The following is an 8,276-nucleotide window of genomic DNA, read 5'->3' as shown; positions in this document are numbered from 1 at the left end:
TTGTAGTTAGGAAGTTTGTTTCCAGCTCCTTTTTGGATAATGGGAGCAAGAGACCAGTTAGATCATGCATGCCATTGTCTGCCTATTGAAATTCACCCCAAAGATATTTAGTGAATCTTCTTTCAGATATGCCTAATGCAAGATCCTTTCTCCCCACTTCAATGAATAAATAGATACTTTGCTGTTTTCTATCAACTTACTACATGGTCATAAAAAGTCATTTAGCCAGCTACTGAATTGAAGCTGAGAATACTTACAAAAAAGGCTTGAAGGGAGAAGTTCGGCTCCCGACCATAAGTGGTCTTCTTCCTGCCGGTAAACTCACCATCAAGACCGGCAGTTCACCTCTGAGGCCAGGAAACTACCAGTACAGCTAAAGAAAAAACATGCCTTGCCAATTCCCAGCATTGACACCAGAGCAAAAGAAAGAGCTCTCTGATATAGCTCGAAGAATTGTTGCTCCAGGTAAGGGGATCCTGGCCGCAGATGAGTCCACAGGCAGCATTGCAAAGCGGCTGCAGTCCATTGGAACTGAGAACACAGAAGAAAATCGCCGCCTTTATAGGCAGTTACTTCTGACAGCAGATGATCGAGTGAACAACTGCATTGGAGATGTCATCCTTTTCCATGAGACGCTCTACCAGAAAGCTGATGATGGTCGTCCCTTTCCCAAAGTCATAAAGGCCAAGGGTGGTGTTGTGGGCATCAAGGTGGACAAAGGTGTAGTGCCCCTGGCAGGGACCAATGGGGAGACTACCACCCAAGGTCTGGATGGGCTAGCTGAGCGCTGTGCCCAGTATAAGAAGGATGGGGCTGACTTTGCCAAGTGGCGTTGTGTACTGAAGATTGGGGAAAATACACCTTCTCCACTTGCCATCATGGAGAATGCCAATGTGCTGGCCCGATAGGCCAGCATTTGCCAGCAGAATGGCATTGTCCCCATTGTGGAGCCAGAGATCCTCCCTGATGGAGAACATGATCTGAAGTGTTGCCAGTATGTCACCGAGAAGGTTCTGGCTGCTGTCTACAAAGCTTTGAGTGACCACCATATCTATCTGGAGGGGACCTTGCTGAAGCCTAACATGGTCACTCCTGGCCATGCTTGTACCCAGAAATATTCACATGAGGAGATTGCAATGGCAACTGTAACTGCTCTTCGCCGGACTGTGCCTCCTGCAGTCACTGGTATCACCTTCCTGTCTGGGGGTCAGAGTGAGGAGGATGCCTCCATCAATCTTAATGCCATCAACACCTGCCCCTTGCACAAGCCATGGTCCCTGACCTTTTCTTATGGCCGAGCCCTGCAGGCATCTGCCCTCAAGACCTGGGGTGGAAAGAAGGAAAATGTCCAGGCTGCCCAGGAGGAATATGTTAAGCGGGCCTTGGCTAATAGCCAGGCTGCTCAAGGCAAGTATACTCCATCTGGAAAGTCAGGAGCTGCAGCCAGTGAGTCCCTCTTTGTCTCTAACCATGCCTACTAAGTCAAGGCCTTCCATCTGGGTATGCCCTAACACTCCAGGCCATCCCTCACAGTCCAGGAAGAGGCTGAGATCCCAGAGCTTTGTGCTGACCTCTCCCATCACTCCTAACTTGTGTGGTGTTGTTGCTCTGTGGTGAATCTAGTGACCCCTCCTCGGCCCACTTTTTCCAATAAATAACTATTTAACAAGGAAAAAAAAAAAAGGCTTGAAGGATAGGACTTTCTTCTCTGATGGCCTTCAAATAAGGAGGAAAAAGAAATGCTATAAACACCATGGATAAATGAGAATATGTAGTAATTGTGATCATAGTGTCCTGCTACTTCCTGCCAGTTGTCTGTTCTCTCTACTTGACCATAATTGTGGTCACGAATCATGACCTTTGCTTCTATCTCTGCTGTTCATATTTATTTCTTGGTCTTTAGTGAATGAATGCTGGACATGCATTGTTAGCTTCAAAAAGTTCTCAAAGCCCCCAGAGGTCCAACAATGTTTGTCCATAGCAGAGGCTGCAATAAGTCATAGTAATCAAGTCAGGTAAGGATCTAGGCCTGATGAGCCACTTCCTCAAGTGAGTCCAGCAGTGATTAGACCTAGCATCCTAGGTAGCTTTTAGTGTCCTAAAAACAAGGGACCAACTTTTTCATTAATTATACCTCATTGAGAAGTCATCTTGGTGGTGGATATTTGGTAGTCACTAATTTAAGTTTGAACCCAGTCTCCCCAATGATCAATTCTCTAAAGGATAATGAGCTCCTCTTTCCATAATTTTTTGTACTTCAATTCTTACTGCATTATTTCAGTAAATATCCTCCTGTAAATGCAAATTAATATCATCTAGTTGAAAAATTAGAAGAGATTAATTGGTAATTAGAGGAATACATCAGATATGGGTTCATGAACAATGATAAGAAACACAAGCCCACCATAAATGACCTGTTGCTCATTCTTCAAAATATATGTTCTATTATAAATATCTAAAGAGATAAACACAAAAGGTCAGAGTCTAATTAAAACATCAATAGAGAAGGAAAAAACTGCTGATTCTTTTCAAAGGCTTATAGTTTATTTGTGCTGATTTAAGTCTTCTGACCAAAAGATAATAAAAGGATAATGAAATGAGGCCATATTGTCCCATACACAGTGAAAGATGGAGGCCACTCAAAGGAAACCATATTTATAATCAAAGGTTTAGGGAAAAGGACACTGGATTGGGAGAGAGGCAACTTAGATTCTAGTCCAAGTTCCTCCAAATAAATAGATCAGATATTAATCCCCTCCCCTCTCTTAATGTTGTTTTCTTCATTTGTAAAACAGGAATATTGGACAGAAGTCCCTTCCTGATTAAAAATTCAATGATTCTCTGATATAAATTCTAAATATATCCTGAGAGGAAAATAAAACGACTTCATCTGGAAGCACTATTTTGCCTTCTCTGAATGAGAGTTATATAACAATTTGTCAGAATCATACTCCAAGTTTGAATGAGGTGGTTTTTGTTTGTTGATTTATCTTTGTTGTTTATTGAAACAAAATTCGGAGAGACAATGAAGGTCGTAGCAGGAAGATTGATCTCTGGTTCTTAAGAGTTCAAGTGAGCTCCCAACTATGACTAGATATAGACCATGTGGCCCTAGATAAATGTCCTCATCTCTACCACTTATCCTATCTTACTTGCCTGGTTATAAACAATAAATACTCAATTCTCATGTAACTCTTAACCATATCCTCTCCATAAGTTTACCATCTGGTATCTACCTAATATCCTGAAGAGCTTGCTTAATTTCTATTGCTATATCTAGGGTGCTATTGGGACACTGTGGCTGTCTACCTACCCTCATCTTTATGTTGCAATAACCCATCTTCTCTTTATATAATACAGTACCTTGCTGATATGTTTTAATTGGTTAGAGATTAAACATTTATTAATACCTGCTGTGTGCTAGGGTTTGTGGTAAGCACTGAGCATACAGAAAGAGCCAAAATACAACCAATCCTTACTTTCAAGAAGCTTAAAATCTACTGGGTGAAGACCATACTCAAGAAAGCAAAAGGAAGCTAAAAAGCAGTGGTGGGAAGGAAAATAGTGAATGAGGACTGAGGAAGGTACCAGATTCAAGGGCACTGAGAAAAATTCAAAGAAGTCTCAAAATCAAGCAGCCAGATAAGAGATGAGATGTTCTGAAGGTTTTAGAGTTCATAGCTTCACCCTCTAATCAGAGGTAGAGAAGGTGATGATGATGTGAAATAAGAAGCTTAATGGGATATTCCAGGAAGTTTTTCAATAGTGAGCTTCCTGAGGCATGGTGGAAAAGTCAGAGAAGTCTTCATTGTTATATGCTTCATTCCATTCATAGCCATGATGCTCCTTTCCTTTGTCCTATGAATAAAATTCACTTTTAACTTTTAATGTACTATTATATTTCATGACTTATTGACATAAAACCCATGGAAGCAATAAAGCCTGATTAAAAATATGAATTATAATCATAAAAATACTAAGAAATATTATAGTCGTTTATATTTTATCTGGAAAAAAATCCTATACAATTCTTTTGAAAGGGATACTGTTTCTGCATTGCTTTAAGAGGAGGGGAAAGACATTTTAGAAAGCTGAGTGTGCAGAAGCTAAATCTATATATTTTTTTAACCTGTACACACACGGAGAGACAACAAGAAGAAATCACTTTAGTAAAATCTCAGCGACCTCTTTAGGAATACTTAGCCCAAGGGAGAAAATGACCCTGGGATGATATTGTAGCTAATGTGTTGGTATATTCTGGGTCCGTTTCTCACATTGTTCTGTGCCCCCTGCAGCTGCTTTGAGTGTGGAATTTCCATTGACTTCAGCAAAGAGAGGACTGCAATCAAATCAGCTCTATGAAGGCAAATGTGGAGGGAAAAGACTAGATACAGGTCCTTATCTGACAAAAGGGAGAAATACAATGCTGAAAATGGGGTGAGTAATCACATCCCTATTCAGATGAGGCTGTAGCAAAGTGGAAGGCAAACAATTGTAAGATGGGTCAAGGCTACTTTCTGCAGAGAATGGCATGTGATATTATCTGATGAGAGACATGTGATTGTTCCTTCTTCCCAGCAAAAAGTAAGTCAGATGGATTTGATGGGCTTGGAAGAATGGAAACGTACCAAGGTAAGAACTAAAGAACTCAGTTGTGTCTTGATTGAGCAATACTAAGGTTATAATGTGGATTTAAATGGTTAAAGGTAGAATATTTTTTAAGGATGACAAAAAAAAAGTTTTCCGAGTGGTAGAAAATAGCTTTTTTCAATTAGACCATATTCATGGCTCTTAAGAAGACTTTTTTAAAAGGTCCAATGATGAAATATTATCTTGTTTATAAAGAAAAAAATCCTTGGAAAGATATTTTCACAATTTGAAAAGAGACAAGAGATGCATTAACCATAACAGCAACCTATAGGACTTTCTGTGAAATATTCTTAAGGTCAGTCAAGCCTATTACTAAAAGGTGAGATGAAGGATAGTACAGAGCCAAAAAAATGGAGTTTTGAGATAGGCTGTGAAATTTGAGAAAAGAAAATGACAAGATGACTTCTGAAAAATATGGGATAGCAAGAAGTAGTGAAGAGTGGTGAATAGAGTACCAGGAAATTCTAGGTTCACATACGACCTCTGACAATTACCAGCTGGGTGACAATAATGTTGACATGGAATCTAGAAACCCCAAACTTGTAGCCTAGTAAGATCTGATGAACCCCAAGTTTTAGGACTAGCTTGTAAATTGGAGACCCCAAAGCTTGTCCTTGTTTTCTTTTCCCCTGAGAATCCACCCTGAAGGGAATCTCAGCCCAAGGCAAGCTATTCTTTAGCCCAGTCTCCTAAACTGAAGGTCCTGAGTTTGATCCTGGTAAGGAGGGTGTGGTGCAGTAGGAGGCTTCTAGAGACAGGGAGAGTCACTTGGGTTGGGCTTGGCCCCACCAGACAGGGATTGTCTTTAACTCAGGGTCTACTATTCAGTCTGAAAATGCTAGCCTGAGATTCCCTTCAAGGTGGATTCTCACGGGAACAGAGAACAAGGACAAGCTTTGGGGTCTCCAAATTACAAGCTAGTAATAAAACTTGGGGTTTATCAGATCTTACTAGGCTACAAGTTTGAGGTTTCTAGATTCCATGTCAAAAATAACAATAATAATTCAATTTATTGTTAAAAGTTTCTAAGTCTTGGTTATTTCATCCATAAAATGGAGGTCATAAGATTCTTGAGTTGTTCATTTGAGATGATTCTTGTGAGACCCTGGTCTTGTGAGTTGCTGCTTAGCCAAGACCCCTCACTAAGGATAATGATTACTTGATGATGCATGCCTGAGAGATGGAGCTGCTCCAAAAGCTTAGAGATGTTCTTCGTACTTCTGCCTTTGAGAGAGAACACATGTAGCTCCAGCCACTCTTCAGGGAGAAAGTCAGAAAGAGAAAGAGATAGGGAGGCAGACATGAAGAGAAAAGTCAGCTGCCCAACATGTCCCCTATTTAATCTAATTTGGGTAAATTACTCAGTCAGTAGGCAGGAAAGCTAAAATCTTGGGCTCTTAGGAGACTTACTTTCCAACCTACCTGTCTGCCTCACAAGGACTTTCATCTTTCTCAGTTTCTGGAACCACATTTGTCCTTTCTTCAGGAAAAAAGCAAGAAGAAAAGTTTCTCCTCCCATGAGCTCTCTGGGCAATTCTGCTGCAGGGTTTCCATTTTTGAAATTTTAATTACAACACACTGTGATAAAAATGCCCTAAGGGGAAAAAATCTTCCGTGAACATGATGAAATTTCTTAAAATCATCATAAAGTGAAAACAGTTATTGGCATTTTAAAAATTCAAATGAAAAACAAACCAGGGGAGAACTAGGTGGCTCAGTGGATTGAGAACCTGGTTTAGAGACAGGAGGTTCTAGATTCAATTCTGGTACCAGATACTTCTTAACTGTGTGACTCTGGCCAATCACTTAACCCTCATTGCCTAGACCTTACTGCTTTTTTGCCTTGGAACCAACACACAATATTCATTCTAAGAAAGAAAGTAAGGGTTAAAAAAAAAGAAAAAAGAAAGAAAGAAAAGAAAAGAACAATGAAGCAGGAAAAAAATCATTGTCTCTAGTCAACATGTCTTCAAAAAAGCTTACTGTTAGTGTCAAGGTGCTTAAATCCCCATGTTTTATGACTGAGATTAGAGGTTTCAAAGATGTTACCCACTTGAAACAATTTCAGCCTAAACAAGATTAAAATGAAATTGGGAAGTACTTAACAAAATAAATAAAAATACAATAGAATGTAGATGGTGTTAATATGTAGTTTTACTAATCAATACACTACCTGAAGGAATGTTTACAAGGTTTTTGTTGTTTAATTGTTTCCAGTGTGTCCAACTTTTCATGACCTAATTTGAGGTTTTCTTGGCAAAGATACTAGAGTAGTTTGCCCTCCAGTTTATCTGAAAGATGAGGAAACTGAGGCAATAGGTCATCCTTCCAGGATATATATAACTATTTCAGTTTTTATATTTCTATTTCAACATTATTGGTTTCCCTTGAAATCCCATGCAATTTATTTTGTACATTTACAACCATCATTCCATTGTACATCTCTTTTCATAATTTTTCTTTATTTCTTACATTAAAATTCCCAGGAAACTCTCTTCCCTCCCCCCATTAAAAAAGACATCTTTTGACAACATCATGATACATACCTGTAATCTCTCCCACTAGGGAGACTGATGCTGGGGGAATTCTTGAGTTCAGGAGCTATAAGAAGCAGTAGGTTAAAGCCAATTAGAAGTCTCATCAAAGACTGACATTAACATGAAAAAATATAAAAGGGACAGGACCAAGCCCAGGAATGAAATGGAAGAAGTTAAAATTTCAGTTCTGATCATCAATAGGATTGAGGCCACGAGTAACCACTGCACTTCCATCCTAGACAAGGAAGGAAACAAGAATTTATTAGGTGTCAGCTATGTGCCAGGCACTGTGCTAAGCACTTTCAAACAGTGTGTTATTCAATTCTCACAACCATTAGGCATAGGTGCTATTATTATCCTCATTTTACATTTGAGAAAACTGAGGCAGACAAAAATTAAGTAACTTTCCCAAGATCACACAGCTAGTAATTCTTTTGTTCTTTGTTGTTCAGCTGTTAAAGTCCTATCTGACTCTTTGTGATCCTATTTGGGATTTTCTAGACAGAGATAATAAAGTGGTTTGCCATTTCCTTCTCTAACTCATTTGACAAATGAGAAAACTGAGGCAAGCAGGGATCAGAGCCTTACCCAGAGTCATACAACTAATAAATATCAGAGACCAGGTTTGCACTCAGGAAGATGATTCTTCCTGATTCAAGGTCCAGCACTTATCCACTATGCAGCCTCTAATACATGTAAGAAGCCAGATTAAACTCAGATTTTCTAGATTCCAGCACTAGACTTCTATCCACTATACCACCTAGCTATCCCCCATCTTGACTCAAACAACAAAATAACAGTGATACACACAAAAATAGGGAGAATTCCTTCTCTAGAACAAATATGTGACTATCTGCATAGACATAGCACATTAGATTTATGTTACATCAAGGAAATTTGTATTTGTCTAAAGAAATCTGAGCGGTTCAAAAGAAATCAGGCTCTAAAAAGTGGGTACAACTTAAATAGCACTTGTAGGAGAAAGCTAGGTGGCAAATGGATAAAGTATCAGGCTTGATTTCAAGAAAACCTGAGTTCAAGTCTGCCCTCAAACACTTACTAGCTTTGTGCCTCTAAGCATGTCACTTA

The 8,276-nt window shown here is 39.4% G+C and overlaps 1 pseudogene; it reads left to right on the top strand.

The window, feature by feature from the left end:
* The first annotated feature begins 280 nt into the window (after positions 1 to 280).
* LOC123242590 lies at positions 281 to 1,683 on the top strand (annotated as a pseudogene).
* The last annotated feature ends 6,593 nt before the right edge of the window (positions 1,684 to 8,276 follow it).

Source organism: Gracilinanus agilis, chromosome 3, assembly GCF_016433145.1.
Source record: "Gracilinanus agilis isolate LMUSP501 chromosome 3, AgileGrace, whole genome shotgun sequence".
NCBI lineage: Eukaryota > Metazoa > Chordata > Mammalia > Didelphimorphia > Didelphidae > Gracilinanus > Gracilinanus agilis.
Note: the sequence above shows the minus strand (reverse complement) of the source record. Positions and strands in the feature narration are given on the sequence as shown.